Source organism: Protopterus annectens, chromosome 13.part0 (assembly GCF_019279795.1).
Source record: "Protopterus annectens isolate FY-2018-M chromosome 13.part0, PAN1.0, whole genome shotgun sequence".
Lineage (NCBI taxonomy): Eukaryota > Metazoa > Chordata > Ceratodontiformes > Protopteridae > Protopterus > Protopterus annectens.
In genome coordinates, this window is record NC_056747.1 from 90,916,976 (window position 1) to 90,929,370 (window position 12,395).

Sequence of the window (12,395 nt, forward strand, 5' to 3'; positions counted from 1 at the left end):
AAAGACATCTGCACATAAACCAAAAGGAGATGTTGGCAGTGATACATGCAATCGAGACTTTCGAAAAATCACTACAACAAGGACATTTGCTAATAAGGACAGACAACACCACTGTCATGTGGTACATAAACAAGCAGGGAGGCACTCATTCTTATCCCTTCTGCAGACTAACAATGCTTCTCTGGGAAAAATCCCTGAGCCTGAAGATACATTTACAATCCCAATTTGTGCCAGGCAAGGACAATGTACTGGCGGATAAGCTGAGCAGAAATTTCATGGATCCACACGAATGGATGCTGCACCCTCACATTTTCTCTCAACTGACAAAGACATGGGGAAGACCGGACGTAGATCTTTTTGCTTCCCACTTAAATCATCACCTGGAAAAGTTCTGCACAAGGACTCACCATCCTCTAGCCTGGAAAACGGATGCTCTCTCCTTCAGCTGGAATTCTCTAAAAATTTATGCATTCCCTCCTCTGCCTCTGCTGACCAAGGTGATACTGAAGATCAAAGCAGAACACCCAACAGGCATCTTGATAGCTCCAGAATGGCCAAGGCAACACTGGTACCCATTGCTATTGACCATAACTCGGACCAAACCATGGCCTCTGACCCTATGGCCCCTGCTCCTAACACAACACAATTACAGGACTGTACATCAGGACCTGAAAACATTACATCTGACAGCCTGGAGGCTACCATGACTTCTCCACCTAACTCTCTTTCCAAATCTGTTCAAGAGATCTTGCTGGAAGCACGCAGACCTTCCACCAGAAAAACATATTCAGCCAAGTGGAAGAGATTCAGCATCTGGAATGCCAACAGGGGTCAGGACACAGCATTACTGAGTATACCTCAGATATTAGAATACTTGGCAGAACTATTTCATACTGGACTCTCGTACTCTTCAATAAAGATTCATGCCTCAGCAATCTCAGCAAAATACAACTGTGACCCTCCAGTGTTTTCTCATCCTCTGCTAAGACAGTTTCTAAGAGGAATAAAGAATATCAAACCTCCCAGAAAACAGCAAGTACCGGCATGGGACCTCAATTACGTGTTGGAAAAACTAACTCTTCCTCCATTTGAGCCAGCAGCAACTTCAGAAATGCAATTTCTTTCATGGAAGACGGTCGTCTTATTGGCAGTAACTTCTGCAAGAAGAGTTTCGGAGATACAGGCACTCATGGCAGTGCCTCCCTTCCTTATTTTTCATCAAGACAGAGTTTCTCTAAGAACCAATCCTACATTCATGCCAAAAGTTATTTCCAGGGTGTCTCTAAGTCAAGCTATTCACCTGCCTGCATTCTTCCCCAATCCTCAAAATAAGGGAGAAAAACTACTGCATACTTTGGACATACACAGACAACTACGCTACTACTTGGACAGAACTAAGGCCACCAGAAAGTCTGACCAACTGTTTGTAGCCTATGCTGCTGGAGTACAAGGAAAAGCAATCTCCAAACAAACAATTTCAAAATGGATTGGACATTGCATCAGATTCTGCTATTCTTTCCATGGAAAAGGTGTGCCAGCCAATATTAGGCCACATTCCACCAGAGCTATAGCCACTTCCACAGCTTTCCTAAGAGGAGTGGCAGCAAAGGACATTTTAGAGGCTGCTACATGGAGCTCCGTGCATACATTTACCAAGCACTACAACCTGCCCTTATACTCCAGATCCCGAGCAGGCTTTACTTCGGCAGTCCTGCAGGGGACTTTAGCTACACCTTCCTTATCATAGTTCCATCCACCCCCAGCTTGGCTATGGTATTCAACCCATGTGTTATGACTGCAGTTGCATTCTTGAAGGACATAGTACAGTTTTGTACCTACCGTAAATGTAGATGTCCGATAGATATGCAACTGCAGTCGGATTTTCCCACCCTCCTACCCCTCTGTATCCTTCTTTTTGGGTCCCTACCCCTTTTCCCATCAGCTGGGGGTATTTCCTATGGTGTATCTGTTTATTGCTGTTGTGAATGTTTGGATTTATTTTTATCCATTTACCAAATTTAGCCTTCCTAAGAGGGCACCTGGCATCTGGGGCAAGAAAGACTGAAGAAGATGGCGTCGACCGATGCCTTTATACTCCAGCCGTTGTGACGTCGGAGAGGAGCCGACACCAGCCGACGCCGGACCCAGACTTTGGAATTCGGCCGACCGAGGGCTGCCTGAGGCAGGACAACTCATATGTTATGACTGCAGTTGCATATCTATCGGACATCTACATTTATGGTAGGTACAAAACTGTACTTTACCCACCCACCATCCCCCTTTCCTTTGCTGGGACTTATCTGTACTTCTCTATTCTATACAACCTATGTGGTGTATTTGCTTGTAGATGAAGAAAAAGTTTACTTTAGTGCATGCATGCTTATTGGCATTGTTTAGCCTACCCTTTAGGGGGCACCTGACATCTGGGACAAGAAAAACTGAAGAAAATGGCGTCGGCTTCATCTTTTATACCCCTGGCGCTCTGACGTCAGGGAGGAGGTGACAGCAACCGACGCCGGACCAGGACTTTGGAATTCAGGCCAACTGCGGGTAGCCTGCCAGCAGGATAACCCAATTGTAATGACTGCAACAGTGAATACACTCTAACATCTACATTTATGGTAGGTACACAGTTGTACTTTTCCCGCCCAGCCTTCCCCGTGACACTTGCCTGGTTCCAGTTTCCTGGAGTAACCACTCCATAGTTGCTGATTGTGGCAGCATTCAGTTCTGAAGATGTGCATGCTGACGTCCACTTTATTCTCTGTCCATTTACAACTGACGTCCAAGAGAGGCGCAGGACATAATGCGCACCCTAGCGGTAGCATTTAACTTTTGTATAATGGCCGGATGTGCAAGAGTTCACCAGAGGCAAAACTCACTGATGTCATGAATACAGCAGCTTGTAGAAGAGAATTGCATCTAAGGTTATGGTCAGTTCTTACACAACAATACTTTCTATCTGACAGGCCTTTGTGCCTAAAACTTAGAAGTAGGTTATCTTCCCTTTCTATATGTTTAGAGAATCAGTGCTTGAAACTCCTTTTGAAAAGTGCTGTGAAGGGTTCCTCAGGGCCTGAGGCGGAGTTGCTTGTGAAGCGGAAGCTCAGGAAGCCTAGACCGGAAACTTCAGCTGCACCTCTGTGGCAGACATCTCTCCTGAGGCAGTTGTTAGCCTGGAGGAACATTCAGCCCATACATCCAGTTCACAGGCAGAGCCCGTAACTGAGGTCACCTTGGATCAGGATGACAGCACATCCTTGGAGATGCAGCAAGCATCCAGTGTGGATGTCCATGGGGAGCCTAGAGTTGTGATTACCAAGGGTCCTGGGGGGGGATCTCAAATACTGGTTAAGGAGGAATTTGATTCTGTCATTCTTGAAGCTAGGCCTATCTCTGGTCCTCCTACCCTATTTAGGGCTGATCTGCATGCCGAGAAGAAACAAAGAACTAAGCATTTGTCACCTTCCACTGATCCACTGAAGGATTGGCAAAATATTACACAGGGCATTTTCAGTATCCTTGTGTTCCTTGCGCCTCCTGCAGGGGTTTCAGTGCCGACCATACCCTGGGTTACCTCTGTTCAGGAGAGGTTAGGGATGAGGCTTCCTCTTCTGAGGATGACTCCCTAGCTTATTCATCTCAGATCCCCTCCCTGCTGGATTATGCTTTCCCAGAGAGGGACTCCAGTGGTACTGACTCCCCAGTGGAGGAAATTGCTTTCAGTGAGACCTTGGGTAAGATGAGCAGACTTTTCAAATGGGACAGTTGTGAGATAACTGAAGTTCAGAAACATAACTACAGATTATTTCAGGTAGATAGTCCTAGTCCTTCAGCTGTACCTCCTCTCCATACCTTCATTTTTGAATGCATTTGCATCTTCCTATAGAACTTCTGACTCCTTCTGCAACACTTAAGAAACCAGACAGATTCTACAATGTGTCTGGAGACTGTAAGTTTCTTTTCAAAGATGTTCTTCGTATTTCACTGTTGCAGTCATCACAGTTGGGTTAGCTGCTTGCAGTAGCCCTCAGTCGGCCTGATTATCAAAGTCTTGGGTCTTGCGTCAGTTGCTGTCTCATCTTCCATGACGTCAGGTAGTCTGGTATAAAGCATGCATCTGACGCCATTACATCAGTCTTTCTTGTCGGATGGTTCCCGAAGCAGAAGCAGTTCGCAAGTGCCGGTTGGCCAACTCCTAAAATTTTCGTTGAGTTTCAGAACTGAAGTCTTCAACTAAAGCTAAGTACCTATTGGGGAAACTTTTTCTTGCTCTAAACTGATGTCAGTAAATGTCAGTAATTGTATTTCTTGCAGAAAGCAAATACCTCAAAGATTTTAATTCGTACTGTATTCCTTGCCTAGGCCTTGACCACGACGTACCTCTCTGTCGGTTTTGTGCCTTATTTAAACAACAAACTATTCGTCGTCTGTATATTCACGCTTCTAAATATTTTGGTACTCAGTTCAATGCAATCCACAATTCACACTGGAACACACACCAAGAAATCTCCAAAGGAACTCCAGGCAAGAGCAGAACTGAAGTCAAACCTGTTAAGCAACAATTTATTTCCACAAAGCTTTTCGTTCAACTGATAGCCAAGATGGCAACACTGGTACCCACTCCTGCGCTGTGTCACTCCTTCCTCTGTGGCATCTCCCTCAAACCCCTTACTTACTCAGAACAACAACCAAATTCTGCGCACACTGCTTCAAACTTTGAATCTTGCAGCGTGGCTAATCATCTAAATTCACCTTTAGCATCCCTCAGCAAACCTGTGATGGATGTCATTTTGGAGGCGAGAAGGCCTAGTACTAGAAAATATTATGCTGACACATGGAAAGATTCTGTGCCTGGAACCAGTCACAAGGAATAAGCACAGCAGCGCCCAGTATTCCTCAGATTTTACAATACTTAACTGAGATGCTTCACAACAACCTGTCCTTTTCTTCCATAAAAATCAATGCCTCTGCCATTTCAGCTCATTACAACACAGAACCTCTCCTCTACTGTCATCCTCTGCTAAAGCAGTATCTCATTGAGGCCTAAAACTTAAGACCACCCAGGAGAGCTCCAACACCTGCCTGAGACCTCAAGTTTGTATTGGAAAAACTCACTCTCCTCCTTTCGAGCCAGCTGCTACTGTAGACTTAAAATTTCTTTCCTGGAAAACAGCTTTTATTTTAGCAGTCACTTCAGCTAGAAGGATTTCTGAATTACAGGCTCTTATGGCAGTGGAGCCTTTCATTATTTTTCATGCGGACAGGGTGCCTCTCAGAACCAATCCATCCTTCATGCCTAAGGTGGTATCCATTGTGGCTCTTAATCAGACCATTCATTTGCCAACTTTCTTTCCCAAACCACAGAACAAGGGGGAGCGAATTTTGCATTCCTTGGACGTACACAGACAACTTAGATTTTACTTAAACAGGACAAAATCTTTAAGAAAATCTGAACAACTACTGGTGGCATTTGCTGCAGGGGCAGAGGGAAAGGCTATTTCAAAGCAGACCATTTCCAAATGGATTAGCCATTGTATTCGTTTCTGCTATATGCACCATGGTAAAACTATACCTCAGGGGATCAGATCTTATTCCACCATGGCTGCATCTACTTCTACTGCCTTTCTCAGAAGTGTTCCTACCAGAGACATTCTAGAAGCTGCTACCTGGAGCTCAGTTCATGCATTTACCAAGCATTACCACTTACCTTTCTTCTCTAAATCCAGAGCTGGCTTTGCCACTGCTGTCCTGCTGGGCCTTATAGCTGGTCCTAATGCTGTATAAATCCATCCTCTCAACCTTAGCTTTGGGAATCTACCCAAATGTAATGACTGCAACAGTGAAACGTGAATAACATAGTACAGTTGTGTATACTTACCATAAATATAGATGTTTGAGTATATTCACTGTTGCAGTCCTTTTTACCCACCCTCCAGCCCCCTGTTTTTCTCTTACTGTACCTGTACTTTCTTTTACTATGCTTAAAAGCCTTGTTGTATTTGCTTTTGTTTGGAGGTATATTTTTTGTTTTAAATTTTATATATATATATATATATAAAATATATTTTGCTCCCCATTTGGGGGGGCACCTGACATCTGGGGCAAGAAAAGCTGATGTAATGGCGTCGGCTGCATGTTTTATACCCTGACAACCTGACGTCATGGAAGAAGGGACAGCAACCGACGCAGGACCCAAGACTTTGTTAATCAGGCCGACTGAGGGCAACCTGCCAGCAGATTACCGAAATGTAATAGAAATCTTATGGACCCACACGAGTGGAAACTGGAACCACGGATTTTCAACATGTTGACAAGCAAATGGGGGAGCCCAGACATGGATCTGTTTGCTTGCCCCCACAGCTACCAGTTGGACAAATTTTGCACAAGGACTCCTCACAAAAAAGCTTGGAAAGTGGATGCTCTGTCATTCAGCTGGGAAAACCCATCAGTCTACGCCTTTGCCACTCTGCTCTCCAAAGTTCTCCTAAAAGTCAAACAGGACAAACCAGGAATGATTTTGATTGCACCAGACTGGCCACGCCAACACTGGTACCTACTCCTGCGCAGTGTGTCACAAATTGCTCCATGTCACCTGCCTCAGAAACCTTCCTTACTGTCTCAGCAGGAGAACCAAATTCTGCACCCTCAGCTCCCAACATTGAAGCTTGCTGCTTGGCTAATCACTTAAATTCACCCTTAGCATCCCTCAGCAAACCTGTGATGGATGTCATCTTGGAGACAAAAAGACACCTAGTACTAGAAAATCTTATGCTGACAAATGGGGAAAAGATTCTGTGTTTGGTATCCTTCTCAAGGGATGAGCACAGCAGCGCCCAATTTACCTCAGATTTTACAATACTTAACTGAGATGCTTCACAAGGGCCTGTGTTTTTCCTCCATTAAAATCCACGCCTCAGACATTTCAGCTCATTGTAACGCACAACCTCGCCTCTTCTGTCATCCTCTGCTCAAGCAGTACCTCAGAGGGGCCAAAAACCTGAGATCACCCAGAAGAGCTCCAAACCCCTGCCTGTGACCTAAACTTTGTATTGGAGAACCTCACTCTACCTCCTTTCGAGCCAGCTGCTATTGCAGGCTTAAAATTTCTTTCTTGGAAGACAGCCTTCCTTCTAGCAATCACTTCAGCTAGAAGGATATCTGAGTTTACAGTCCCTTATGGCAGTGGAGCCTTTCATCATCTTTCATGTGGACAGGGTGTCACTCAGGACCAATCCATCCTTCATGCCCAAGGTGGTATCCAGTGTGGCTCTTAATCAGTCCATTCATTTGCCAACTTTCTTTCCCAGTCCACAGAACAAAGGGGAACGGATTCTGCATTCATTGGATGTGCACAGACAACTTAAATTCTACTTGAACAGGACTAAACCTCGAAGAAAATCTGAACAACTGCTGGTAGCATTTGCTGCAGGGGCAGAGGGGAAGTCTATTTCAAAACAAACCATTTCTAAATGGATAAGCCATTGCATTCATTTCAGCTATAAGCACCATGGAAAACCTATCCCCCAGGGGATCAAATCTCATTCCACCAGGGCTGCATCTACTTCTGCAGCCTTTCTTAGAGGTGTTCCTACCAGGGATATTCTAGAAGCTGCTACCTGGAGTTCAGTTCATGCTTTCACCAAGCATTATCAGTTACCAGTTTTCTCTAAAACCAGAGCTGGCTTTGCCACTGCTGTCTTGCAGGGCCTTATAGCTGGTCCTAATGCTGTATAAATCCATCCTCCCAACCATAGCTTTGGGAATCTACCCAAATGTAATGACTGCAACAGTGAAATGCGAAGAACATAGTACAGTTGTGTACACTTACCATAAATGTAGATGTTCAAGTGTATTCACTGCTGCAGTCCTGGTTACCCTCCTTCCAGCCCCCTGTTTTTTTCTTACTATACCTCTACTTTCTTCTACTATGCTTAAAAGCCTTTTTGGTGTATTTGCTTTTGGTTGGAGGTATTTTTTTTGTTTTTAATTTTATTTTGCTCCCCATTTGGGGGGCACCTCCATCTGGGGCAAGAAAAACTGATGTAATGGTGTCGGCTGCATGTTTTATACCCCTGTCGACCTGATGTCATGGAGGAAGGGACAGCAACAGACACAGGACCCAAGACTTTGTTATTCAGGCCGACTGAGGGCAACCTGCCAGCAGATTACCCAAATGTAATGACTGCAGCAGTGAATACACTCGAACATCTACATTTATGGTAAGTGTACAAAACTGTACTTTTCCACTGATGACCAGGATTTACCCTTGTCTACCTATGAGGATTCTGATGCAGAGGACTCTATTCCCTCTGCTTCCCCTCAAGAGGATTTCTCTTTTGGTGAAACCTTGCATACTCTTAGGGAGCATTTTCACTGGGAAAGCCAGGATTACTCTGATTCTAAAAACATTTCTTACTCCTGCCTCAGCACAGGCCTTTAGTTATCCCCCCTGTACACATACTTTGCAATGTGATTTTGATTCACTAGAGGCATCTTGCAGGGCTGCTGTCACTGGATCTGTACTTAAAAGGCGTGCTTGGCTTAAGGAGCACTCTTTGCCAGATCATAACATCAAAAAAAACACACCAAAAGCTTGGTATGCTGTACAGGGACCAGTACTTTCTTAGCCTCTCTACTAGACAAACCCTTGCAACTACCCTTTTATTACCCTCTCTCCTTTATGGTGCCCCTCTCCTCACTAATATCAGATATTCTACAAAATCCAAACTTGCTATGTGTTACAACAGAATAGCAAAATTTGCCACCAAGGCCACATTCTCATTCCACCATTGTAAGTCACTGAAACAATTAGGGTGGCTGGAACTCCCGCACCATCTCTCATTCACCCAACTAACTACTGTGCACAAAATAATCTATAGACCCACAGACTGTCCTGCTCTGTCAACTCTTCTTGCCAAATACCATTCCAGCAGGCATCTAAGATCTGAAAATCATCTACTTCTAAAAGTAGATAAGCCCACCTTACCTGCTGGTCAACTCCTCTATGCCTTCACCGTCGCCAAACTATGGAACTCATTTCCGCCTTCTATAAAAACACAGGCAGCACCACCACCTTCAAACAAATACTGAAAAATCATCTCAACTCTTCCTGGCTATGTTCCTGCTCTATAACCTAACCTTTTCACTCTCCTTATATGATTACTAAACTCCTATGTCTTTTGCTACTAGTGACTGATGATATTTTCTCCATATTTATTTTTATCTTCACTTGTTGATTCTGGTACAATAATACTGATCTCTGTTTATACCAATCTGATTGAATTCATTGAATTCTGCTTTAATGTATATTTTCTGTATATATTGCTGTAATCAAACTAGATTCCTGTTTTTATGTATATATTCTGTATATGTTACTATATTTACTATCTGTAACACTGTTTCTGCTTCTGTGCTAATTAATGTTTATATTTTTTCTGTATCTCTTTGGAGCTTTTCTCCCCGGGCCTCCACTGAAAATGGGCTCTTTTAGGCCCAGTGGACTTACCCGGTAAACAAATGCAATAAATAAATAAATAATGTTAAAGCTAAATTGCTGGATGCCCCCTTAAACCAGGACTGCCTGTTTGTCAACAATGCAGAAGTACTACTTAAAAAGATGGAGGAAAATGCTAAATCTATGCAAAATGTTAAAGATTTCCTGCAATTACAGCCTCCAAGATTTAGTAGGCCTTGGCTCTCTAAGAATTGGTCCTTTTCTACCTCTTCCAGGCCTTTTCAATCTAAACCCAGAACCAGCAGAACACCCAGGCTTCAGTCCCAAGGTATGCACAGGACTAAGCAGTGGGAGGCTCCCACTTCCAAAGCAGGGAGTAGTAAGACTCCCCCTGTGGTAAACTGTTTCAATGACTTAATTTTAAAACTTCCAATCCCTTCTCAACTGACTGCCCCTTTAGGGGGAAAGATTGCTCTGCAGGCAAAAAACTGGGCACTCATTACCCAGGACAAATAGGTTCATACTAGGCTATCTGCCCTAGGGCATTTATAAGCCTAGCCAGAGTGTGTTTGGCTTTCGCCACCCATTTTAAATTAATTTTGCTATGCCCTTTTTCGAGGTTAGTATACTGTGCCTCTGTCTAACAGTGACACAGAAGTGATACCCGGGGTAAACCTACGATCTCCCATCCATTCATCACGATTCTTCTTGAAGAGAGTCAATGAGGGACTCTGCCTAACCTGGACTGGGATTTTATTCTAGAGTGAAGGGAGCCTCTGGGTTATGAATCTGTCCCCAGCATGTCCTATTTATTTCAGTGCTGAGGTTCAAGTCTCTCGAGCACATAGCTCGATGGGATTTGAATTTTCTGAGGTGCAGCATGTCCATTAATTCCAGGTTGGACATGGCTTTATATGTCAGGCACAGATCGCCTCTGAGCAGGCGGTATGCCACTGAGTAGAGCTGGAGTTTCTTTAACCGGGCAGCATATGGCATCTGTTTGAGCCCTTTGATCCTCTTGGTGAGGTACTTTTGGGGTCTTTCCAGTTGCTGCAGGTGTCTGGTAAGGTACATCCCAAAAGGGGCATCGTACTCAATTATGGGCCTGATGAGGGATGAGTAAAGAGGCACGATGACCTCCCCTGATGTGAATCCCTTCATGATTAAGGTGGCCTATATAAAATGTTTTTCTAACCACTTTGGCCACGTGGTTGTCAAATGAGAGATTGCTATCAACTTGAGTCCCCAGGTCCCTAATTACTTCTTCTGTACTTAATGGATTACCACCTATGTGGTAATTTGTGGGCACTTTGTTTTTGCCAAAGGGGGTGACTATACACTTTTTGGCGTTTAGCTTGAGGCCATGGCTCTAGCACCAGTTGTCTGTTTCTATGAGGCCCTTTTGGAGGATGCTTGTGTCGGCTGGAGAGCCGATTATGGTGCCCATTTTGCAGTTATCTGCAAACTTGGTGAGCCACAGTCCTTCCGTGTTGGCCTGTAACTCCGAGAAATATGTACTGAACAAGAGAGGTCCCAGGACTGAGCCTTGTGGGACGCCACTTGTAACTGGTTTGGAGTCTGACATGGCTCCAGCAATTCTAACCATGTGGGTTCTGTCATTGAGCCAGTTTGCAACCCATCTAGTGACATAGGGGTTTATATTTAAGCTGGTGAGCTTATCTATAATGCCCGAGTGGGGTATTGTATCGAAGGCTTTTGCGAGGTCCAGGTAGGCTGTGCGGACCACCGTCCCCTCGTCAATGGCCTTGGTGACTGTTTCAAAGAAATTGACCAGGTTTAAGAGGCAGTATCTGCCCTTAACAAAGCCGAACTGGGTAGGATCCAGTGTCTGTAGGTCCCCAATATCTTTATTTATGAGGTCCATGATGATCTTTTCCATAGCTTTGCAGACCAAGCTAGTCAGGCTTATGGGGCGATAGTTTCCAGGATCCGTTGAGGCACCACCTTTGTGGAGAGGGACCACTGGTGCTGTACGCCACTCTTTGGGTACATATCCTGTAGTAAGGCTGAGATTGAACAGTAGTTTTATGTTTGGGTTTAGCTCTTCTTGGAGTTCATGTAGGACGCAGCGCGGGACACCGCCTGGTCCCATTGGTGCTGTGTTCTTCGCTTTGGAGAGGGCGGCTCTTACCTGAGCATCTGAGATGTCAGGGGGGCAGCACTCTGCTGGGATAGGTATTTGCCCTTTTGGTGGGGAGGGGGGGAGTTTGCGCTGAACCTGTCAGCTAGGATGTTGGCAATGTCTGTGGGTTTGGTGTATTTTTTGTCATTTTGGACTAATTCTGAGCATATCTGGGAATTCCCACCCAGGTTCCTAACATAACTAAAGAAAGCCTTGTGATTATCCTTAGTGTCCTGTGCAATTTTTCTCTCGAAGCTGGCCTTAGACGATTTTATGAGTGCCCGTAGTTTTTTGCTAATACTGATCAGAGATGTCTTCCCTTTTTGGGATTTTGCTCTATCATTGTAGTAGCTTCTTCCTTCTGTTGTATAGTTTGTTTATGGCTGGGGTCCACCAGACAGGACGTCTGCCTTTGGAGGATTGGGTCTTGGTATTATTTGGGATTGCATGATCCATGCATTCCTGAAGGTGTTCATAAAGGATTCTGCGGTCTGGGCCATATTTTCCACAGGCCCGGGGGCTTTGAAGGATTCCAACTCTGTTTTGAGGAGTGTGAAATTTGCTTTAGAGAAGTTTTTCACTGTGGTTTTCTGGGCAGGGGGTGGGGTCGGGATGTGAATATCCAGTGAGATTAGCTTGTGGTCTGATCTTACCAGTGAGGGATACACTTCTGGTCTGGAGCATAGAGTCCCCATGTTGGTGATGATCAGGTCCAGTATGTTTTCCCCGCTTGTGGGAGTGGTAAGTTGTTCCATAGCATTTGAGTTTATAAATTCTAGGAACCTTTGGGCTAGG